This window comes from Balaenoptera physalus (assembly GCF_965194825.1).
Source record: "Balaenoptera physalus genome assembly, chromosome: 13".
Taxonomy (NCBI): domain Eukaryota; kingdom Metazoa; phylum Chordata; class Mammalia; order Artiodactyla; family Balaenopteridae; genus Balaenoptera; species Balaenoptera physalus.
This window is the reverse complement of record NC_138892.1, coordinates 20136108-20162086: the sequence shown is the minus strand read 5'-3', so window position 1 is coordinate 20162086 and position 25979 is coordinate 20136108. Positions and strand designations below refer to the sequence as shown.

General features: G+C 43.8%; 1 long non-coding RNA gene across 1 annotated transcript; it reads right to left on the bottom strand.

Annotated features, from left to right (window-relative positions):
* Positions 1–54: 54 nt before the first annotated feature.
* On the bottom strand, positions 55–24475 carry LOC309640609. Its single transcript, XR_014252298.1, has 3 exons — positions 23736–24475; positions 3929–15766; positions 55–3370 (listed from the first exon to the last, which is right to left on the bottom strand). It is a non-coding gene; the product is annotated as an uncharacterized lncRNA (long non-coding RNA).
* Between the last annotated feature and the right edge of the window lie 1504 nt (positions 24476–25979).

The following is a 25979-nucleotide window of genomic DNA, read 5'->3' as shown; positions in this document are numbered from 1 at the left end:
CTGGGTACTACTATGAAGTATATTTATCCGGGAAAGGATTCTAGCTCCACTTGGACTCTATAGAGTTTAAACCTTATGTTTTCTTAATTCATGTAGATTTGCATGTGGGCAGGATGGCTCATCTTTGTAGAGATTCTTGAATAGTAGTATCAGAAGTTTGCACCAGAAATCCAACTCAAATTTGTTGAAGGAAAAATGGGCATCTATTGCTTCAAGTAATGAGAAGTCCAAGGGTGGAGCTGGCTATAGGGATGGCTGGATCCAAAAGTGCCACCAGGACTCCATCTGTTCTCTCCTTCTCTCAGCTCTGCTTTTCTCTCTGTTGGCATCATTCTCAGGCAGGTTTTCCCCTGGTGGGAGTGAGAAGGCTTCTAGAAGACCCAGGCTACAAACTGTCCAGTGGAATGAGAGGACTTCCTAAAAGTTCCAACCAAAGCTCTCCAATTGAAACTCACTGCCTCTGATTGGCTGCCTTGGGTCACATGCCCATCCTGTAGCCCAGGGAGTTGTGATGCTCTGATTGGTCAGACCAGCATCACGTGTCCACCTCTGGAGCATTGAGGGGTCCACAACGCCCAAACTACTGGGATGATGGTGCGGGAAAATTGTTTCTCAGAAAAACTGGATGAGAAATGGATCTTGCACAGACACAAAGCTGCAGATTCCACTATGAAATTAAAGGTTTCCCTGACCCCACAGGTCAGAAAAGCCAACCCAACTTGATTCAGAGTAAACTAAATTTTACCTGCTGCCAATCTTTTCAGGTAAAAAAAAAAAAAAAGTAAATGTAAGCCAGGTAGGTAATAATGTACATTCAGTTAACTTCAAAGTTATGTTCATACTTTTCCAAGCTTCTCGTGTTCTTATTTAACCTCTGTGAGATTGGTCAGGCAGTTAATTGTCACATGCTTCAAATGAGGAAACTAAGGCAAAGAAAAAGAGGTTCAGTGACCTGTAAGTGGTTCTACCACCAGATGGCAACAGATTCCAGTCTGGGACTCTTGTTTTCTTGATTTCTAATCCAGTGCATCTTTTTTTTTTTTTTTTCTCCCCAAACATTAACAGAGGATTCCACAGAAATTGTATTTCATAAACTAAATTAAGTACATCAGTGTTGTGCTGTGTTTGGGTTTCCTAACATCCCTTACATGTGGCATGGTCCCATGTTCCCATTTTTTACTCATTTGGAGACACACTGGTCTGGTATTTGGGCCTGGAATGAGGAAGGGGGAGTGGGAGGAAGATAAGTGGTCTCCATTCTCTCCCATTCCTTGATTCTGGCAAGCCCGGAGGCCCAGCCGTCTCCCCACACACATACTCTTGGTCTGGCTCTGAATGCCCTGCATTCTCAAGGCCAGAATGTCATGCATCTGCATCTTGTCTGTTGCACAAGAGAGCAACCACAGCCTCAAGCCCTGGAGGAGAAGCTTCTGACGCTCCTGGGTCACCCCCAGCAGATTCATCTTCTAAAACGAAGGGCAGCAGGATGCCAAACTCACATTGGGGGTGGTGGCGACCTCCAAAATCGATGCTTGGAAAATGCTGAAGGGGCTACCAGCCATCTGCACTGTGGTTTTGGTCAGGGTGCCATGAGATAGATGATGCCTAGTGAGCCTGCGGCCTAGGCAGTCCCTCAGTGATGAGCAAAGCCCTCCATCCCCAGAGCCGGCTCTACCTCTGGACTCTTCAGTTACATGAGTCTCTTTTTAACTTCGGTAAACTTGAGCTGGATTTCCCATGCTTATTCCTATAAGAGCCCTGACTTAATACAAATACCCAAGAGTTCTCCTAATATGCAAATGTAGCAAACTACTGTTATCTGGACTCACTGTGCTGGGGTGGAAAGATAATTTCTAGATAACAGGTGATTCAACTGTTCCCACTCACAGCCCTTACTCTCTGAACCATGTTTTCTTTTTTTAAAAATCTCGAATCAGTAATATATTGATGTGATTCAAAAATCAAAACGATATAAAAAAGTACTCTGTGCAAAGCCTTTGTACTTTCCTCTACCCACACTTAATTCACCCCTCTTCTGACAGATAGCCCCTTTTAATGAAAATACAAGCAGAAACACACATTTAAGAACGTTTCCGTTTTAATTTCTATCCCAAACGTAGCATACCTTGCAAACAGTTTTGAGCCTGCCTTTTTGACTAAGCAGTGTATCTCAGAGATGTTCCCTTATCAACACATAGAGAGCTTCTTTGGGTTTTTTTTGTTTTGTTTTACACCTGTACAGTATTCTATGTGCCATCCTTTATTTAACAAGTCCCCTGTTTGATGACCAATCATGTGGTTTCCAAGCTTTGCAATTACAAGTGAGTGACCTAGTACATAACAGCATTTCACACGGGTGCAAGGAAATCTGTGGGAGAAATTCCCGTAAGTGGGAATGCTGGGACCAACGGGAACTGCATCTGTGATTTGACAAATACTGTCTTCTTGCCTTTGGAACCTTTTCACATGAGTGTTTTTATTGGAAAATCTTTCCAGCTATTTCACCCTTCCATCTAAACTGGGGATGCTGATTGTAAGTTCACTTTTCTTGGCAACTCATTCATTCATCATGTGGATTCTGCAGTACATGGTGTGGGACAGCAGCCAGCTGACAGTGTCACTGTTCCACAAAGCCCTCTTCGCTGTCCCTGTTATTTAAGCCCCTAGGGCAGGGAGGGTGAGGCTTTGCTCCCCTCTCTGCGGACAGCAGACGCCACTGTCTTTTACCTCCTCCCAACTGATGCCCACTCTCCTTTTCATGGTCAAGAGTGTCTCCATCTCACTTGGGTTTTTCATTGTGATCTTGCACTTTTGTCTCTGCCTCTTCTAATCTCATCCCTTTTCTATCCACTTTCTCTTTTGGGATCTCTTTGAAGGGCCGCCACTTCACTTATACTTCCTTATCTTCTGAGAACATTTTGCTTTTATAGACATCAATCATCAACCACAATATTCCCTTTCCTCTTTCTGGCAAACTGACCCATTACAGAACCAGGGGGAATCCACAAGCCTTTTGGTCCTCCCTGACCTTGTAGCTTGGTGGTCAGTGTGGAATGACACAATGAGTGGGGAACACCAGCGATGCAGGGGCGAGAGAGAGAGAGAGAGAGAGGGAGAGAGGGATTGAGTCTCCAGCTTTGAGAAACTTAACTTACTTAGAAATAATAGGCTTTAATTGATGGACCTACCTTGATACATCATTACACCATAGTCCGTAGTATCCATTAGGGTTCACTCTTGGTGTGGTGCACATTCCATGAGTTTTGACAAATGTATAATGGCATGTATCTGCGATTGTAGTATCATACAGAATAGTTTCACTGTCCACAAAATCCTTTTGTCATTTTGAAAAAGACAAAGTTGGGACTACCTGTGGAGAGACAGCATAAATTTTTTTCAGTACCAGGTATTCAGAGACTTTTGTTTAACCACCAAGAACATTTCTTTACTTGCTTGCATTATCACTCAGGTCCTGTTAATATTGACTGAGCATCCAACCACAATGAAGATGCTGTGAGAAGGGGGCAGGGAGTAGGTAGTGGGAACATGATAGAGGGCTCGTGTGCCACAACAATCTTTGGTGGGAGTTTGAGATTAGCTCTCCCACAGCCAGGCACGACCCTTGAGGGGGAGCACCAAAATGGCTAAGGATTCCATGGGGCAGTGAGGCTGGGGGCTGGGGGACTTTCAGTATGATTAAGGCCCTGGTGGCTGTGAGGTGTGGTTTCTTAGGACTCTGAACTCTTAGTATCTTTTGCTTCTGATTGGTGCAGTAAGATGGACTTGGGGTTAGAAACATCTGCTCTCTACTTGCCAAGGAGGCAGTCATGGTGGGGTGCAGAGGAGAGACCACTTAGGCTTCCCCCAGGCTGAGTAACAGAAGTTCTCAGTGGTCACACTTGTCAGACGGATGGGCTTGGCATCTGACCTCCAGCAGGCGATGTGGTTGGAGGATGTCGAGTTCTCTGAGCCTCCAGCGGAAGCAGAAGGGTCTCCGGGATCCGGGTCCCAGGTTCCAGCTCCCTTGCTCATCAGGCTAATGTCAGCACAAGTGATAGGAATGCCTGGAAGACAAAATTCACCTTCTTGAACAATCCTGTTGCTTAGGGTCAGCCCAGAGACGCAAGTTCCGGGTGCCACCCAAGATATCTGATTTAGGGCGAAGAGTGATGTAGTTAGAGCTGGCCAGCAATTTGACAGCTGCTAACATAACCTTTAACACGCACATTAAAATGAATACTGAGCTTAGTTCAGTCTGTCATTTCCTCTTAATACTTGAAAAGCCACAGTTTTGTTTGAAAGTTCCCTCAAAAGGCTCTAGCGGGTGAATTTATTCTTCCGCTTGACCACACTTGGAACTCTGAAGTCAGAACCACCTTGAAACTGAAACCAGGAAAATCCCTGGTCTCTCTGGCCGAGAGAAGCAAAGGTATGCTCTGAGGTTTATTAAATAATTACCCAGTTGTTGACATGTTGTAGGGGGAGGGAAGAGCCAAGGTGCTGGCAAGTATGAATAGAGATTAGTAAGGATCTTGGGTCACGGGGCTTATAAATGAGGTAGAACATTTTGGTGTTCCCTGACCTTTGGCTCAACCCGGGGGATGTGTTCTTTTGAGAAGACTCAGTTAACTAGGCCTTGGTGTGCTCTGTCATTGTTTTGACTGTCTGAATGACCACGGTCAGCTGTGATCCAATTAATGCTGAAGATACTCAAAAGTCTTTGGCTGTTGGGAGCAGACACAGCAGTGACTTGAAGAGAAGAAAATGAGAAGTGGGACTTACCTAGTGGCGCAGTGGTTAAGGATCCACCTGCCAATGCAGGGGACACGGGTTCGAGCCTTGGTCTGGAAAGATCCCACATGCTGCGCAGCAACTAAGCCCTTGTGCCACAATTACTGAGCTTGCGCTCTAGAGCCCGCGAGCCACAACTACTGAGCCTACGCACCACAACTACTGAAGCCTGTGTGTCCTAGAGCCCTCGCACTGCAACCACTGAGTCCACGCCATGTGTTCTAGGGCCCGTGTGCCACAACTACTGAGCCTACGTGCTGCAACTACTGAAGCCCACGTGCCTGGAGCCTGTGATCTGCAACAAGAGAAGCCACCACAATGAGAAGCCCGCTCACTGCAAGGAAGAGTAGCCCCTGCTCGCCACAACTAGAGAAAGCCCATGCGCAGCAATGAAGACCCAATGCAGCCAAAATAAGAAAGTGAGAAGTGAGGGAAAAAACCCGGAATTAGTTGGCCATTTCAACTTCCCATCTGCAGCTGGTGTGAATGGCAGATGAGGGCAGGTTTCCTAATAAATGGCTCCGAGACTAACTCAGTTCAGAGGTTCAGGGAGGGAGGATAACTTCCTTCAGTACTCCCCAGACTTCACCCATTTGTGTGTCTCCTTTGCAATTTTTGTCATCCTCTTACTGCAATTTACTGAATATTTTTCAGTGACTCACTTTTTAACTATTTTTATTTTAAAAAGAAACTTCTCCCGTTGCTTCTCCTCCTGGACTGCCTGATTTGGTGAATGGTGTTACCATTCCCTGGGTCACCCAGGGCAGAAACGCTCTACTCCCCACCCCCACCTCATGTTCTATTAACTTCATCTCCTATGTACTGGGTTAAAAGATAATTATCATCCAAACCAGGGCATTCTGGGGAATGAAAGGGACATTATTAATAAGTGAACCAGAAGGAAACTGGGTCTGTCTGAAGCAAACGGGGATATGTGGTTAACCATCTACATGGCCTTGAAACCTCTTCCTCCTCCCCATTCCCACCATCACTACCTTATTTATTCATAATTATTTGCTTGGACTAGTGCAGTAGCTCACTATCGTTTCCTTAATTTCATTCTTGGTCCTTTCCAACACATCTTACACACTGCACATACACATTTGATATAACAGCCTCTTAAAATCCTTCAGTGGCTCCCCATAACTTCAGGATAAATTTCAAATTCCTTAGTATGGCTTACCAGGCTCTTCACAGATCTGGTTCCTTTTTATCCTTCCAGCCTGTGAGCTCATTTATTTATTCATTCATTCAACATTTATTGAGAGTTACTCTGGGTTGGCACCATGCTAGTCTCTGGAATATAACCATAAATAAGATGGGTTTCTGCCCTCAAGGTATTTACAGTGGAGTGGAGAAACAGCCAAGGAAACACTAGAGTTAAAAAAACAAAACAAATAACATGCTATGGTGAAGCACTGCCCTCTCTGACCTCACGGCTCAAAGTGTGTTCCAGGGACCTGGAAGCTTGATAGAAACGCAGAATCTTAGGGCCCCAACCCAGACTCACTAAATCCAAATCTGCATTTTAATAAGACGCTTAGGTGGTTGGAGTTAACATTAGTTTGCAAAACCTGGTCTGTGGGACCGTGCTAGTTGAAGAGCTTGGTTCAGATCCCTAGGGATGGTCATGCCTGGAGGGAGAGACTTGGGAGGAGGAGATAGAGTTTGCTAAATGAAGGCAAGGTGGGAAAAGGGATTCACCTGTGCTGTGGCACAGAGGCAAGAGAGCTTATGCTGTTTGGTGGGAATTACAAGTTTTTCAGTATCTGGGGTCACGGGTTTCAGGTGGGAGCCTCACCTAACTCAGAGATACCTTATTCAAGGAAAAGAACTGATCAACCTCAGCACCTTCATTTCTTCTTTGAGCCCATCTGGAAATGACGATTTAGAACGAATACTTTAATTCATAGAGACAGACAGTAGAATAGGAGTGACCAGGAGATGGAGGGAGAGGAGAATGGGGAGTTACTGTTTAATGGGTACAGAGTATCTGTTTGAGATGATGAAAAAGTTCTGGAAATGGATAGTGGTGATGGTTACACAACATTGTGAATGTGCTTAATGCCACTAAAACCGTATGCTTCAAGATGGTGAAAGTGGCAAATTTTTATGTTATATATATTTTATCACAATTCTAAAAAAAGGAATCAGTACTTTGGAGTCAAAGACTTGATTTTCAAGTTCCAGCTTTGATGCCCCAGCAAGTCAGGTAACTTCATGGAACCTCAGTGTCTTCATCTGTAAAATGGGAATAACCATCATACCTGCCTCATAGTCTTGTCATGAAGATTCACTGGAGCAATGCCCGTAAAGCACCTGGGAGCTCGTTGGGTTTTCCTTATGCCCATTAAAGCTTTAAAAGCATGTTCTTATCCTTAGCACAATGCCTGGCACAGCTAGCCCTTGGCATCACAGTTATTTTTACCCCTTTCATTTCCTCTTTGAGGCAGTAGTGGTTTTCAACTCTTAGCTGCACATTAGAATCACCTATAGAGTTTTGTAAAACCCCCCCCCCATTGCCTGGGGCAACTAAATGAATTTCAGGAATAGAGCAGAAGCATCATTATTCCAGGTGATTCCAATGTGTAGCCAAGGCTGAGAACTGTACTATAGCAGTGGTCCACAAACGTTAGTGCGTATCAGAATCACCTGGAGGGCTTGTCAAAACAATTCTTGGGTCCCCACCCCGTCCCCCTCCACCCCGAGTTTCAAGTTTAGTAGATACAGAACAGCCTTTCACTTTATTCCCTCATCTATCTGGTGGCCCTTTCTTTTTGTTTGCAGTCTACTCACTACTCAACCTCGTCCAGACCCATTACTCAACTGAACTTTTTCTTGAAAACACTTACCAATAGTCTTTTTTTTTAATTTATTTTTAATTTTTATTTATTTTTGGCTGTGTTGGGTCTTTGTTGCTACGCGCGGGCGCGGCAAGCGGGGGCTACTCTTCGTTGTAGTGCATGGGCTTCTCATTGCTGTGGCTTCTCTTGCTGCGGAGCACGGGCTCTAGGTGTGCAGGCTTCAGTAGTTGTGGCGTGCGGGCTCTAGAGCTCAGGCTCAGTAGTTGTGGTGCAAGGGCTTAGTTGCTCCGTGGCATGTGGGATCTTCCCGGACCAGGGCTCGAACCCATGTCCCCTGCATTGGCAGGCGGATTCTTAACCCCTGCACCACCAGGGAAGTCCGGCCAATAGTCTTCTTCATGCCAATAGTCTCCATATTCTCCAACTGTGGCCTTAGACACAATTCACCATGTCTCAAAATTCTCCTCCTTTAAATTCAGGGCCACTACTCTGGGTCGTGTTTTCCTTATTTCTCTTTCCTTCTCCCTCCCCCACTTGGAAGTACGGATTCCCATGTGGGACTCCCATGACCATATTCTGGAATTCCTTTATTTATGCCTTAAAAAGATCACAGTCTTAGAAGTGAGACAGACATGCGTTCATATCTTGTACCTGGGCAATTCACTCAAACTCTGAGCCTCATTTTCCTTACTGGTGATGATAATCGTGCCCCTATAAATAATACATCCCTGACACACAACACCCAACTATTACAGGGTTTCACCTTTAAGAACATGGTAAAGTCTTTTTTTTTTTTTTAAATCTTTATTGAAGTATAATTGCTTTACAATGGTGTGTTAGTTTCTGCTTTATAACAAAGTGAATCAGTTATACATATACATATGTTCCCATATATCTTCCCTCTTGCGTCTCCCTCCCTCCCACCCTCCCTATCCCCCATCTCTAGGTGGTAACAAAGCACCGAGCTGATCTCCCTGTGCTATGTGGCTGCTTCCCACTAGCTATCTATTTTACATTTGGTAGTGTATATATGTCCATGCCACTCTCTCATCCTGTCACATCTTACCCCTCCCCCTCCCCATATCCTCAAGTCCATTCTCTAGTAGGTCTGTGTCTTTATTCCCATCTTGCCACTAGGTTCTTCATGACCTTTTTTTTTTTTTCCTTAGATTCCATATATATGTGTTAGCATACTGTATTTGTTTTTCTCTTTCTGACTTACTTCACTCTGTATGACAGACTCTAACGCCATCCACCTCACTACAAATACCTCCATTTCGTTTCTTTTTATGGCTGAGTAATATTCCATTGTATATATGTGCCACATCTTCTTTATCCATTCATCCGATGATGGACACTTAGGTTGCTTCCATGTCCTGGCTATTGTAAATAGAGCTGCTATGAACATTTTGGTACACGACTCTTTTTGAATTATGGTTTTCTCAGGGTATATGCCCAGTAGTGGGATTGCTGTGTCGTATGGTATTTCTATTTTTAGTTTTTTAAGGAACCTCCATACTGTTCTCCATAGTGGCTGTATCAATTTACATTCCCACCAACAGTCCAAGAGTGTTCCCTTTTCTCCACACCCTCTCCAGCATTTATTGTTTCTAGATTTTTTGATGATGGCCATTCTGACTGGTGTGAGATGCTATCTCGTTGTAGTTTTGATTTGCATTTCTCTAATGATTAATGATGTTGAGCATTCTTTCATGTGTCTGTTGGCAATCTGTATATCTTCTTTGGAGAAATGTCTATTTAGGTCTTCTGCCCATTTTTGGATTGGGTTGTTTGTTTTTTTTATATTGAGCTGCATGAGCTGCTTGTAAATCTTGGAGATTAATCCTTTGTCAGTTGCTTCATTTGCAAATATTTTCTCCCATTCTGATGGTTGTCTTTTGGTCTTGTTTATGGTTTCCTTTGCTGTGCAAAAGCTTTTAAGTTTCATTAGGTCCCATTTGTTTATTTGTGTTCTTATTTCCATTTCTCTAGGAGTTGGGTCAAAAAGGATCTTGCTGTGATTTATGTCATAGAGTGTTCTGCCTATGTTTTCCTCTAAGAGTTTGATAGTGTCTGGTCTTACATTTAGGCCTTTAATCCATTTTGAGTTTATTTTTGTGTATGGTGTTAGGGAGTGTTCTAATTTCATACTTTTACAAGGAACATGGTAAAATCTTGACCTTGAAGAGAACTCCGGGAGTGGTAGGACTAACCCATAGGATGCAGAGGGCAGAGCCAGGGATATCAAAAACACAGTGTAGAAGAATAAAGCCAGGATTTACCAAGGGGCAAGGAAATGGGCCCAACCAAGGATTTTCCAGGAACGCCTGGGCAGACAGGGAGGTGAGAGATGGGATCTTAGAAAAGGAACTAACCATGAGATTCCCTGTGACTACATTAAAATGTGAGCCTATGGGCTGGTCCATGCACAGGATGGGGGTTGTTAATAGTGCTATCACGGGCTATGAAATGGCCCCAGAGGATGCCCGCAAGGGGATTTCAACCCCATCAGTGTGAAATTCAGTCCCTTTGGCAAGAAACAAAGTGATAAAGGACCTGTTACAGTTTGCACCATTTATTACGGTCGTGTGCAAAACATGATTCGGGGCATTACATAGAGCTCTTGTTACCACCAGATGAGGTCTCTGAGTGCTGTTTCCCGTTGATGATGTTATTCAGCAGGACGGCTCACATGTTGAAATTTGAAACTCCTTGGGTGAAGAATGCCTCTGCAGGCTGTACCAGATGTTGCTTGTGTAGCTCCCCAAGCCCAGAAAGATGAGTTAATCCTTGAAGGAAATTATTCTGAACTTGCATCAAACTCAGAGGCTTTGATCCAACAGGCTATGGCAATAAAACGCAAGGCTATCAGAAGAGCTGTGGGTGGTAGTCCTGTCTCTGAGAAGGGAACAGGGCCACTGGCCGCCGGCTGCATTCCAGATGCAGACAGCCAGGAGCAGAGGTCTCACTTAGTGTGATGTTGTGAAAATCCTGCACTTTAAACACATGTAGTGGGACTTCCCTGGTGGCGCAGTGGTTAAGAATCTGCCTGCCAATGCAGGGGACATGGGTTTGATCCCTGGTCAGGGAAGATCCCACATGCCATGGAGCAACTAAGCCCTCGCACCACAACTACTGAGCCTGTGCTCTAGAGCCCGCGAGCCACAACTACTGAGCCCGTGTGCCACAACTACTGAAGCCCGCGTGCCTAGAGCCCATGCTCCGCAACAAAAGAAGCCACTGCAATGAGAAGCCCACGCACTGCAACGAAGAGTAGGCCCCGCTCGCCGCTACTAGAGAAAGCCTGCGCGCAGCAACGAAGACCCAGCACAGCCAAAAATAAATAAATAAATAAATTTATAAATGAAATCATATACTCTTTTTTTAAAAAAACAAAAAACACATGTAGTCATAAACAAAAACTTCCTCACCCTTTAAAGACCCTGAAGAAGTACCACCCTCTCCAAGATGCTTCCCTGGAAGGTTCCAGGTCTCACTGACCCCACTCACCTTCCTTTACCTTCATTATCTATAGCACACAGCTTGTCCCTTGATGATTCTCCAAATACAGTCTTCTGCCTTCAGTTGTGTGGTAAGTTCCCAGAGGTCCTAAACCAAGTCTAGTTTATATTTCTTTGTATCTCTGAATGCCTAGCACTCTAAGAGGCATCGTGGTCATCGTTTCATCCTTAGAATCCAGCATAGTACCTGGCACACAGCAGACACTCGGTAAATGAATAGGTGCTTATTAAATGAATGGAATTGTTTGTTGATAGCGTAGCTGAACTAGCATGAAAGAATAAGGGAAGGCGTAACAGGCACCTCTTGTTTTGTTGGCCCAGCACTTCACCCCCTTTCTTCCATAAGTTTCCTCTTTCTTCACCCCATCTTTATGGTTCCCACAGGAGCTGCCATGTTGTTTCATGACTCTTTGGAGTTTATCTGACTTGAACTACTTCAGTGAGTCCTTCCCGGGGATTTTTCAACTTGGAACCAGAGAGAATGTTAAGATAATTTCTTTCTAGTGCCCAAAGCTATGTAGATATACTGGTACATCTGAGAGCTGTTGGCCCCCCTGTTTTTCACCACGTGGACAAAGGTGATGGCTAGCTAGAAGGAAGAATGAAACTAAGGAAGCGAGTGAATGAAGGCACGGAGACAAGAAGAATAAAAGAGAAACCTGATGGTCTTGGAGTTCTGTGTTTCAGTGGTTCCTGTGCCCCAGGCACATTCCTGTCTTTTGGTTTCACAGATGTCACATTATCCCTTACTATAGCCCCTTCTTTTGCTTAAACGAGCTTGAGTTAGGTCTCTGTCACTTGTAACCATACAAGTCCCAACTAATACAGAAGTGCCTGCTTCTTGGTAGATACTCCATAAAAAAGAATGGATGAATAAAATCTCATTATGCCACGTTATGAAGTTTTGCAAACGGGGATATTTCAAAACTTCCCATCCTTATTTGTGGTTTTAGTAAACCCATCTTTGATATCCCTCCCAGAGCTAGCACAGTTCTGAATAGAGGGAAGGCACAAGGTATACATGCAAGCTGCAATTTCTGGTAGGTTGATTCTTCACTTTTCATTTTCAATGACTTTTTATCTGTGTGTGCATTTGCCGAGAATCAGATGCTTGGGGCTGCAATGCCATCTGTACACGATGGAAGACATTTGTAAAGACTTTTTAAAGTGCACATAGAGCAATGGGCTCTGAACAGCAGTTGGGGACTAAATATGAAAACATGAAAGGATATGGTCTTCATGAGCAAGGATGCTGGAAGAGAGCTTTTTTTTTGGCTGAGAGGGGTCTTCGTTGCTGTGTGCAGCTTTCTCTAGTTGTGGCAAGCGGGGGCTACTCTTCCTTGCAGTACGCAGGTTTCTCATTGCAGTGTCTTCTCTTGCTGTGGAGCACGGACTCTAGGTGTGTGTGCTTCAGTGTTGTGGCGTGCAGGCTCAGTAGTTGTGGCTCGCTCTAGAGTGCAGGCTCAGTAGTTGTGGCACACGGGCTTAGTTGCTCCGTGGCATGTGGGATCTTCCCGGACCAGGGATCAAACCCCTGTCCCCTGTGTTGGCAGGCGGATTCTTAACCACTGCGCCACCAGGGAGGTCCTGGAAAAGAGCCTTTGAACAGCTCCATGATAGACAAGATGGTGCTAGAGACTTACTGGTATCCACATTTTCTGAGAGGCACATGGCCCAATGCATAAGAGGGAATTTGTGGGAACAGTGGGAGAACTTATTGGATGTTGCATCACCAGCTCCGCATCTCTGGTTACCATATTTGTAGAGCTAATCTTTAGCATCAAACCCTTCTTTAGACAGACTGGTCTACTTATTGCCACACAAATAGGCCATATGGATTTTATATCTGGCACACTTGCTCACAAAATCCCTGGTGCCAGATACCTCTCCCTCCCTTACTTCATCTCCTTCTATTCACATCAAACTCATCCTCCAAGGTCCAGCTATCTTATCTTCTCCAGAAATGACTGTTCTATCTAATCTGTCACATCTGGCATTTCATCATTCATTTTAAGAATGGTAAGTATGTGTGGTATAACTTCATTCATACTCCTCATTCCCATGAAAAACATCACTAATTGATATCAGTGCTCTTTCTCTCCAAGGCTGGCAAGAACTTCAGAATTCTTCTCCACATGGCACTTGAGGCAGCCACTGAAGGCTCATGGCAAGTGACACGAGACCTAGTTGCTATCTCTGTTCCATTCCCTTATATTGTTATTTGAAGTTTCTGAGTGTGCTTGTCTTCACCAACTGGGCTATTAAGTCCTTGAGGGCAGGGACAATAAAAGTAACAACAATATCATCATAATGATATCAATAATCATAATAAGGAAAACAATAATAATAGCAGCAGCAGCAAATATTTATTAAACACATGTGCTGGCACGGTACTAACCATTTTACATGTACAGTTGGCCCTTTGTATCTGGGTTCCACATTCGCAGATTCAACCAACCATGGATTTCAATCTGGTTGGTTGAAATCTGCACAGATGTGGAACCCTGGGTATGGAGTATTTATTTTATATAAGGGACTTGAGCATCTGCAGATTTTGGTATCTGTTGGGGATGTGTGGGTGGTGGAACCAATCCCACGTGGATACCACGGGACAACTGTGTTTTCTAATTTAATCCTCAATACAATCCTGTGGAGAAGGGATTAATCAGGTTTTATAGGGATTCTGAGTCTTTTATTTATTTTACAAATTGAGTTTTTAAAATAAAAATTGTATATATTTTAGGTGTACAACATGATGATTTTTTTTGTTTTGGCCGCGCCACAAGGCATGTGGGATCTTAGTTCCCTGACCAGGGATCGAACCCGTGCCCCCTGCAGTAGAAGTGCAGAGTCTTAACCACTGGTCTCTAGGGGAAGTCCCACGACAAGATGATTTGATACACATATACATAGTGTATGCAGTAATCATACACTGCAATTAAGCGAATTAACATATCTTCTCCCATAGTTAACTTTTTTAGTTATTGTTTTGGTGAGAGCACTGAAATTACTCTCTTAGCAGATTTCCAACATCATTTCCAACATCATAACCACATCATGCTGTACATTAGATCTCTAGACTTATTCATCCTCCACAACTGCAATTTTGTATCCTTTGACCAGCATCATCCCATTTCCCCCACCTTCCCACCCCTGGTAACCATCATTCTATTCTTTACTTCTATATATTCAACTTTTTTAGATTCCACATGTAAGTGAGATCATGCAGTTTTTTTTCTGTGCCTGGCTTATTTCAGTTAGCATAATGTCTTCCAGGCTCATCTATGTTGTTTCAAATGGCAAGATCTCCTTTTTTTTTAAAGCTGAATAAAATTTCATTGTGTGTGTGTATATATATATATATATATATATATATATATATATATATATATATATATATATACATACATACATACATACACACACCACAATTTTTTAATCTGCTCATCTGTCAATGGACACTTAAGTTGTTTCCATATCTTGAGTTTAAAGATGATAAGTAACTTGTCCAAATGTACACAGCCAGAATGTGGCAGAACCAGAACCTGACCTCCAAACCTTTGCTCTTACCCAACGTGCTATATCATCTTGAATCTTCCAAGTACCAGAAAACCGTGTGCATCGTTAAGTATTTGCTGAATATACATTTTTTATAAAACAATGAGGTTCTTCACAAGAGACAGTGAAATTGAATTGAAAATACCAGAAGCAAATTCTCCTCCCCAAAGAGTTGGAGCATACTTGAAAGGGGTCTACTTCGCTTTCCCAATATCCTTGGCTGAAGGCAATGCCCTTTCCCATTCCGCAGGTAAACATGCGTTGTGGAAATAGGAATACTAAGAATCGACTCTGGGGAGGAGGTAGGCTCTCTGGTGAAGCAGCAGCTCTGGGAGCCGGGAGCCTCCTGACGGATCCTCACGGCGGCCCTACTAACTACCACCCAGCCACTGGCACCTCCCTGGGACTATTTCCAAATCTGTAGAATGATTCATTTGAACTCAATTAGCACTTTCCCAAAGTGTTCCCTGAAATATTAGCCCTACAAGAAATTCATATATAACGTGGTTCTTGTTGTCAAATGTTATCGGGAAATTGCATTTCCCCTTGGGAGACACACAATCCGTATTCAAGGATCTGAGAAGACCAGCAGGAAAGAACCTGCTTATCTAATATTTAATTAATGTTTATTTAACCCAGTGTCTCCTAACCCATTTTGGTTTCACATAATAACTGCTAGTATCTCTCAGAGCTAATACCCACACTTAGGTAAAAAAACAATTGGCTACATACTTTCTAAAGATCCCTCCTAACATTCTCTAAGTCTCAGAAATAATAATGTAACTTGACTATAAACTGTCTTTCAGTGAATTAAATATGGAAGCACAGTTTCAAAATTTTGAGATTTCTTTGTCAGAAAAGTTTCGAGGGTGTTAAGATGACTTACCCAGGTTCGGCCGTTCATGCTGCCCTGTGAGCTTCCTGAAGGGGACAATAGGGGGCACTAGTGGACTGCAGTAACAGCCACCCCATCCATAAATAGCAAGAAGGAGCAACCATAGTTGTAGCAACCAGAGCTGTTCCTTTTCCAGCCGAATGGAAAGCTACTGAGAGCCAACTCTTCTCCCTTTTGGGTCTCTCTCCCTCTCTCTCCTTTGGAGAAAAAATTGGGATTGAATCAGGATAGCTAACACTGTACGTTTGCCCTTTACCTTTATCCATAGAAAATCATATAAATCAACTCTTTTCAACTGCTTGTGGTTGGTTGTGTTCACTTTGGGGCAACTACATTTGACAGTGGAATTTCTTATTGGAGTAAATGTAGAGTCTGTGGGTTGAAAAAGTAATTCTTCTTTCCTTCACCAATTCTCTCATTTTATATAAGTTAAAAAGAAATTGTACAGGTGAAGAAAAGAACAAACTTCATTAGGATATAACAAGTTTTTTTCAATTAATATTTCTTTTTCTCTAAACTTTGGGTGTAAGACTTACACAGTAAGCCTTTTTAATGATGTGGCAGGCTGTAAGAGGCTTGGAGGCAAAAGGGATGTGCATAACTTTTAACTTTTTCTCACTTATCCCCTCTGTCATTTTCCTGTGAAGTAGGACAAAGCAGGCAGGCCTCCCTGTCCAAGTCAAACACAAGGGATTGGAGTGACCGTTTCTAAGTTGATATTGTCACGTTTCCCTACATCTTCCCTCATTAACTACACCCTCGCGCCCACGCCGCCCCTACACAGAACCCGCCGCTTAGGAAAGAAACTTTCCATAGGCTTACACAATTTTTTCTTCAAGAGAAAGTGTAAATGAGATTCAGGAGTGTAGCCCACAGAAACCAAAAGAGGACAGAGAAATCACTTTCCACTGATAGAAATTCTCTACATTCCGGCTCAGAGGAACTCGGAGCTTGGAGAGTCTTCAGCTTTCACCTGATTTCATCCTTTGGTTGTGTGCACGAGGGGACCGGAATGCCCAGGCCATGCAGGGAGGCGTGCCAGCCTGGCCGCTGCCTGAGCTTCCTCCCATTCGCTTGTGCTGGACCCCAAGCCCTTAGGTTCCAGGCACTCATCTCTGCAGAGAGATAGCAAGGTGCACAAGCACAAGCCACATCCCTCCCTGATTCTACACACTGCGTGGAGCATCTTATTTTTGACCATCCCGTTCTTTTTTTTATATAAATTTATTTATTTATTTATTTTTGGCTGCATTGGGTCTTCGTTGCTGTGCGCGGGCTTTCTCTAGTTGCGGCGACCGGGGGCTACTCTTCGTTGCAGTGCGCAGGCTTCTCATTGTGGTGGCTTCTCTTGTTGCAGAGCACAGGCTCTAGGCGCATGGGGTTCAGTAGTTGTGGCACGTGGGCTCAGTAGCTGCGGTACCTGGGCTCTAGAGCGCAGGCTCAGTAGTTGTGGCGCATGGGCTTAGTTGCTCTGTGGCATGTGGGATCTTCCCGGACCAGGGCTCGAACCCGTGTCCCCTGCATTGTCAGGCGGATTCTTAACCACTGAGTCACCAGGGAAGCCCTATACCATTACCTTCTGTTCTCAATTCCTGTTTTCTGATACAACAACATTCAATCCATATCCTCTACATGTGAAAGATTTTTTCCTATACTTGCTTCAAATTTGCAGATAACTATATTCCACAACCACATTTGTGCCTGCCTTTCACAATCATTATAGCAAGCAAGCTCTTCCTAGTGTCTAACTTAACCACCACCACCCCCGCCCCCAGATGCAATGGGAGCTGCCTGCCCTGCCCTCAGGGAACATGGAAAATGGCTACAACATTCCAGTGAGCAGCAGCTCCCCCAGTCCTGGTTCCAAGTTGCTTCTGTTAAAAGAATTGTCAATTCAAAACACATGCACTGTCATGAAGCCTCACTCCCATCCCAGACACTCAACTCTGGGCCCCTTTTAGGGTGAGCCTGAAATATCACTCAGAATCAGGGCTCTTTATCCAGACTACAACCAGGATGGGGATGGATCAAGGCTTTTCTTCCACCCCCATTCCTGAGGCGAGCCCTGATCGGATCCCTTTTTTCAAAGTATAGTCTAGGGCTAACATTTTATGGGATCAAATACACAGCCTATCCACATTTGAGCTGTCGGCGACCAGAAAACAAAATTTCTTACATGGGGAATTTGGGCACCCTTTTTGATTCTTTACAAACAGAAAAATCTAGTCTGGGAATCCCTTTGCAAAAAATGTATGTGTGTCAGGCATCTAGAAAAAGAGAATGCATAGCAGTACAACAACTTGCATTTAGGAGCAAGTGAAGGTTTTCAGAAAATGTATGGAATTTGGAAGTGAAAAACCTGCATGTGAATCCTATCACAGCCCCTTATTAGCTATGTGATCTGGGGCATGTTAACCTAACCTCTCTAACCTTGCATTCTCTTCTCTCTGGAATGAAAGTAATAATACATAACTCAAACATACATAATGCACAGTTCATACATAACTGTTGAAAAGATTCCTGCAAAGTAATCCATAAAATTTTAAAAGATGTTATTAGCACTACTGGTATTGCTGCTGCACTAAAAAAGCCTACCTCTGATTTGAGAGAACAACCTTCAATCTTACTCCCTTAGGGCACACTTTTATTCTGGGTGTTTACCATATGTCAGGCCTTACATGTTTTAAGCTTCACATATATTATTAGCTCATTCCTGACAACAATCCAAGAAGGTAGATGCTGTCTTTAGCATCTACCTTTTATAGTTGAGGCCAAGAAGCGAAGCAAAACACCTGCGGCTGTCAGCTAATAAGTGATTGAACTGAGGCAGTGTATTTCCAGAATCCATCCTCCTGAGCACCGCATCAGTAAAGACTCACTTTGGAGGTATGTAATAGAAACTCAAAATAACACAGATTTAAGTTAGATGGAAGTGCATTTCTCTTTTATGTAACAGTACAGAGGTTGGCAGCTCAGGACTAACGCAGAGGCTCTGCTCCACACAGCGCTCAGGGTCCCAGAACTCCTAACACGTTGTCTCATTCCCAACACCCAAAACAGATGCTAGAGCTTCAGTTGTTACCTCTGCTTTCCAAGCAGCAGGATGCAGGAAGGCATAGGGTAGAACAGGGATAAGACACATGCCAGTTGTTTACTGTGGGCTGGTCCTGGGTGTGGCCATATGACACTTCTGCTTACAACCCATTGATAATAATAGCAAGAGGGCTAGGAAATATCATCATTATTCTGGATGGCTTTGTGACCTGTTGAAACTGGAGAAGGGGAGAGGCAGTCAAGGGCTAGTGGATGTATGGAAGAGGAGTGGGAGATGAAGCTGGAGAGGTGGGCAGGGGCTGGGTGATGAGAACTTAACCAAGACCCTACAATTCACCCCTCTAATCTTTGGGTTCATCTCCCATTTTAGCAGGTACCAAGGGAAGGCAGGGATGTCCCTTGAAAACCACCAGTTATGGCCATTGACTGGACCTCTGAAGCCTTGTAATAGGCATTCCCAGAACACAATGCAAGTGTTCACCTTGGTGGTGGACTTGAGGCTGGTTCCTGTATGAGACCCATTAACTCATTAGGTTAAAACGGGGATAGGTGGCTTCTGATTCATGTCTCCAAAGAGTCCAGAAGGAGGAGGTGGGGTGGGAGGACACCAGGACAGACTATAGGCACTGAGTGGCCTTTGGCTGGCTTCTCTGATCCTCCAGAGAGAACCTAGATGCCACATGCTGGAAAGTGACTTCACGGTTTCTTTTTTTTTTGGCTGTGTTGGGTCTTCGTTTCTGTGCAAGGGCTTTCTCCAGCTGTGGCAAGCGGGGGCCACTCTTCATCGCGGTGCGCGGGCCTCTCACTGTCATGGCCTCTCCCGTTGCGGAGCACAGGCTCCAGGCACGCAGGCTCAGTAGTTGTGGCTCACGGGCCCAGCCGTTCAGTGGCATGTGGGATCTTCCCAGACCAGGGCTCGAACCCGTGTCCCCTGCATTGGCAGGCAGACTCTCAACCACTGCGCCACCAGGGAAGCCCCGACTTCACGGTTTCTGAAGACCTTTCCCATATGCTGTTTCTCTGGGAACACATAATGAGACGGTGGTAGGGTTGCTCTGCTTCCTATTTTGCCAATGAGGAAAAGAAGTCGAGTCTCCCTGCGATATTCAGTAGGATGAGGTGAGATCTTAGAATCTGTTTTTTCACAAGAGTGCCAGGTGATTCTTAGGTTCAGGTAACTCTGAGAAACATCACACTCAGGGTGCTGAGTGATACTGGAGGGTCACGTCTCAGGGGAGTGGCAGATGAATCAGGAGACCATAAACTCCATGACTACTTTCAGGTGTGTCTTTCATCATTACCTGCATCTCTACCTGGCACATTGTAGGTACTCAATAAATATTTGATGAAAGGATGAATGAAGACAAGTTTAGGTATCGATACTTCTTGGATACTACTTCCCCCAGTGTCCTGGAGTAATCCTAGAATAAGCTCACATTTTTACATGCTTAGTGCTAACAAGGTAGGAAATACATACTATTAAAACCTCCATTTAGAGACAGTAACCGAAGTTAAATGACTTGCCCAAGGTTACACAGATAGTAAGCACTAGAACCAGCATTCAAACTCAGGCTCATAAATATCATACTCTCTTGTTTCTTTCATAGACAATAACTATTCCATGTCAGTAGATTTACCGTAGCTCAGATCATTTCCCACGAAATAGAAAAAGTCTATTCTGTAGATATTTAATGTAACAGTTAACCTAATACACAGATGTGAGTCCTGTCACTCGACACCAATGTTATAGAAAAGTTCCACTCTGCTTCATAGCCTATTTGCTCATATTGAAGTGCCAAACTAGATTGCTGGAGAGGAACGTATATTGACCTTGAATGTTTACTTTACTCATGAACACACATCTGTTTTTGTTAATGGGGATGAGGGCAATCAGAGTGAGCTCTCAGAAGCAGACATTCTTGACGTGGAATTCTCTCCCAGTCTGTGAAGTTTTATCATCCCTCAGGCTAGAGAGCAGGTTGTCAGTTTAGACAGTGGCCTGTTGAACCCAGAAGCTTCTGGACTCTTCTGTTCTTTCAAAAGAGGCCTTGTTTCTTCAGGGCCCTTAGCTGAAGTTGAATCTTAAAGGAGATGTGAGATTTTATAGAGTAACTACATCAAAAGGACCCCAAGCAGACTTGGAACAGTAAAACGGCTCTGTGGGGGTCCCATCTAAAAACTCCTCTCTTTTCCAGCAACGAATTCAAAGCACAGGAGCTGACCTTTCTGATCTGCCTTCTCAGGGTCCCTTCCCCCTCACTGCTCCTTTGCCCACTTTTGTATCCACTGCCTCAGCTCTAGCATGTGTGGGGGAGGGGAGGCTGCCCATATTGGGAATGGTTTTCATTTCCTTCCTTTACTGGCATTCCTTTATAGAAGACATAACACACAGATTGCACAGGCAAATGTTGCCTCATAACGTGTTTGGCATTAGCAGCCTTCGTGGTTTTCTTGCAAGTTCTCCATTTGTCTTAGATGCAGGGCAGCTGGCCCTTATACTGACCCCTATAACACCGGCACATAGGCTGATGGGAGTCAGTTAGTGGGTTTCATAGGGACTTGGCTTGTTCACTCAGCTCCCTTACCTAAAAGAAGACTGGAAGACAGGACTATATGCTCCTTAGAGGCAAGCAACTGTGACTGGGTTTGGGCTCCACCCCACCACCCCAAATGATAAGAACAGTTGACTGACTGAAGCTATATCCCCTGACATTTGGTAGAAAGTGCAGCTTTTTCAAAGAGCAGTGTATGAAAAAACAGTGGAGCTGGGAGGTGTGAATACAGAGGGTCTTGGTAGTAAGTCTGTTCATGAAGCAGTATTCATAGTCTGATTTCGTATTTCTTTTCTAACTCAATAAAAATGTGATTTTTTTCTTACAGAAGAAATATGATGACTTATGGTTCAATAATTCCATATGTGATTTCTTAGACTTTTGATATTTATATCATGCTCTGAATAGTTACACTGCTTGTCTTCTGAGATATCTGCTCATTCCACTGGGAAAAGCATTTTGCAGTACATGTAACCTCTGGTCATCCCAGCCACCTCCCTTCACCTCCCATCCCCCACATGCCACATTTAAGCTTTCTCAAATGATAACTTTGCCAAATCAAGGGAACTAGAGGTCTGCATCTTGCCTTCCTGTGGTGCTGACAGAACATGATATTGGGCAAACAACAGGTGGTTAAAAATTTGAGCAGGAGGGGACCTGCACCGACTCTAATGCCCTCGAGGTAGATGGACCTGAATAAGACATGTCTAAGTGTGAGAACTGGACACTACATCAAGGCCGTGGGAACCCAGATGGACTTATCTAAGAGAGGGAAAGGAAACTGGGAAAGATATCTGGTATCGAGCTTCCGGCCAATTTAGTCCTGTGGGGCACTCAGGCTGGATTTAATTCAATATAGAAAAATAAGGAAATACTATCATATACACTCTGAGTGTTACGTAAGACTTTTTAACTGTTAACAATATTTAAAAGAAAAAGTCAACCTCAATTTGCAAAGAAATTAAAATTTAAATGAGATTTTTTTCCCCTGTTAGATTAGTAAAGATGCTTTTAGAAGCTCACACTCGATGGTGAGTAAGGGTGCAGTGAAATGGGAACACTTACATATTTTCATTAGATATACAAATTGGTGCAATCCTTTTGTCTCATAATTTGGTAATTAAGAGGTTTAAATTTTGACCCAGTAATTCTTCTTCCACCAATTGATTATAATTAAACAATCAGAAACGTGGATAAATATTTATACACAAAGATATTCATGGTAGTGTTGTTTACAGTTATAGTAAATGTGATGTAACACATTAGGTAGCAATGTGATTCTAACAATAAGAAAATGGTTAAATAAATGATGGCACATCCTTACGATTTAATATTGAGGTAGTCATTTAGACTTAAAAAAAAATATCATGGCTCCCTCCCAGATGAAATTAGATGCAGATGTGTATATAAGCCAGCTCTTGCTGCACATCAAACTGCCCCAAAATTTAGTGGCTTAAGACACGCTGGAAATCTGTGGATTGGCTAAACAGTTCTGGTCTGGGCTGGCTGGAGCTGGATGGTTGAGAATGGCCTCACTTACATATCTGGGATGGCTGTAATAGCTGGGACAGCATGGTCTCTCTCTCCACATGGTCTGTCATCCTCTAGGTCAATCTTGGGCTGTTCTAAAAGCACTAGGAGAGATCAAGCCCTAATGCACAAGCATATTTTAAGCCTCTGCTTATGTTACATTTGCTAATGTCCTATTAGCTAAAGTAAGTCACATGGCTAAGCCCAGAGTCAAGGGGTGGAGAAACAGACTCAATTCTTGATTGGAGGATCTGCAAAATATTGTGGCCATTTAAAAAAAAAATATCACACGATGAGACTTGCTTTGGCTAACAAAATGTGAAAGCCTTTGGAGCAGAAGCTTTAAGAGCCATTGCATGCTACCCTATATTCTCCTTTCTTTCCTACACAATAGCCAGATACATGTGAGACGGTAGCTGCTCTGTCTGCCTCTGTTCCAGAGTGATCAAGATGAGCAGAGTCTCCATGTCAACCTGCACTGGACATGTGGCTTGAATAAGAAATAAACTTTTGTGATTCGAAGCCAGGCAACAAAGTTGAGGTTTTTTTATCGCTACAAAATCTGGTCTATCCAAACTAATATGAAAATTGGGCAGGCATTAAAGTGACATTTCAAAAGAATGATTATTTATATGGGAAAGAGTTCATTATATATTATAATTCTATATAAACCAGCAGCCTATAGAGCTGGTATATATTTGTATATGTTATGTAATCCTAAATTTGTCAAAACAAGCAAGCACACAGACATATATCCTGGAAGGAAATATATCAGAATGTTAACAGTGGGATTACAGGTAATTTTGATTTTCTTCTTTCCTCTCTACATTTTCTAAATTATCTATAATGAGTTTGTATTATCATAGTGGAATATATTATTCTTTCCAATCACTACCCACCCCTCCCTGTCCATTGTCAGGTGATCCACTGTGCCTCCTATGGGAGGATTTTATGTCCTCACCTCATTTGATCTGGTTTTGGTCATGTGACATGCTTTGGCCAATGAAATGTGAGTAAATATGGCATTTACCATGTTGGAGCAGAAAGTCTACGACTCATCTTGAGTTTTGGCCAGTTCTCTTGCTCTTTCCCAGACATGTCCTATGCAGAGGCTGTTCTTTCAGGCTGGGTCCTGAAATCAGAAGACAGAACAAGCCCAGGGTATAAGGTAATAGAAAATATATATCTTCTCTGCTCCCAGTTCCTATCCCAGAGCTCCTAAAACCCTTGTAATTCCCTTAGTGATAAAAGCACTAGGACTATCTTTTGTTCTAATATTTGGTCTTTGACCCAGGTTCCTGACACTGAGCTCCTAAATTCCTTGGAATTTCCTGGGTAATAGCAATGTATTTTGCTCTAATGAGGTGACTCTTGGTGGGGGGGGGCTGATCACCAGAAAGACCAAGTCATGATTAGAAGCTTGGGATTTTCAACCCTCCCCTCCACTCTCCAGAGAAGCGAGAGGAGCTGGAAATGGAGTTAATCATTGATTATGCCTATGTGATGAAGCCTCCATAAAAATCCTAAAAGTACAGGGTTTGGAGAGCTTCTGGGTTGGTGAACACGTGGAGGTGCTGGGAGAGTGGCCAGAGAGGGCGTTGAAGCTCCAAGCCCCTTGCCCATACCTTGCCCTACGCATCTCTTCCATCTGGATGTTCATATGTATCCTTTATCATATCCTTTTATAATAAACTGGTAAACAGTAAGGGAACTGCTTTCCTGAGTTCTGTGAGTTGCTCCAGCACATTAATTGAGCCTGAGGAGGGGGTGGAGGGAATACCTGATCTATGGATGATTGGTCCGCAGCGCAGGTGACAACCCGGACTTTCGACTGGCATCCGAAGTGGTGGGGGGAAGGGGTTGTTTTGTGGGACTAAGCCCTTAACCTATAGGATCTGACACTATTTCCAGGAAGACAGTGTCAGAATTGAGTTGTATTGTGGAACATCCAGTTGGTGTTGTAGAACCAGTGGTGCGGGAACACCCCGACCCTCACATCTGGTGTCAAAAGTGTTGTGAGTGTGGCTGTGGTATGATAGTAAAGGGGAGACACACAAGAGGAAGAGTGAGCTTTTCCTACAGGGCCTGGTGAAAGCCACAGCCCACCTCAGCCTCCAGATAGCATGAGGAAGAAATAAACCACTGTTGTAATAAGTTGCTGAGATTGGGGTGCAGGGTTTGTTAACAGAGCAAACCTTACAAGAAAATTCCTTTTTTTACTTTAAAAGACATACCTAAAAATATGGCCACCTGTGACTCTTAAGTCACCCAATTCTAAGTCCTGCCCATAAAGGATACTGCTGTCTTCTTATTCCCATACCAGACTTTCTTCCTCCCTCCCTTTCAATTACAAGGTGGAATATTACAAAAGCAGGTTGTCCCGAAGTAAACTAGTTCACAGACTCAAAGGCTACCCAGTCCTCTTATGACGGCTATATCCCCATTTTCTGGGGATGTACCAGGCTTGTTATGTCTTTGGACCTGAGGACAGGTAAAAAGGGAGCTCATCTCTTCCTCAGTAAGAAATACTTTAGCCCTGGTAGAGAGTATGGCATGATTCAGAAATCACCAACCAGCACTGAATCCTCATCATTCCAAATTAAAATAGAATTGTTTCATCCAAAACCTGGCCGGGGATGTCCATAAGCCCCATAGAGAGGGGTTGATCATTTACACACAATATACTCATTTATTCAAAGAAAGTGTGGCTTTCTCAGTTTTCTATAAATGATATAATCTTCCTTATGAGCCCAGCCTGCTGAGTCACAAGGAAACTCATGTTTAAGTATCTCAGTATCCCCTCCCTGTCTTCCCCAGAATGCCTGGAAGTAACAAGGGTTTGCTTATTGTGTCGCTGTGGAGGTGGGCAGATGAAAGCTCGGATCCCACGCTGCTCCTTGGATCTTCACTGTCTTTGCAGGATGATTTCCCTATGTACCTCGTCACTCCTCGCTCTGCTAGCACCTTCTGCAGACAGCTGGGGATAGAACACTCCAGGTCTGCTGTTTCTCCGTTCGTCAGGGCCTGGAGTCCTCCTAGTTAATTTGCTTCATCTCAGCTCTCTGGGGTTGTGTATTTCTTTGAAGAATGGCTGGGAGTTCCATTTGATTCCCAGCTCAGGTGGTCTGCCCTGCAGCCCCCACTTCGGTGACCCTCTGCTGAGCTTGCCAGCAGCACCATCGACTACCTTCTGTGTCTTTCACTGGACCCTGGGGGGTACTTCTTGATAATCTCCATGCCAGATGGGAGCTGGGGACAGCTGGGCTTAGCCATG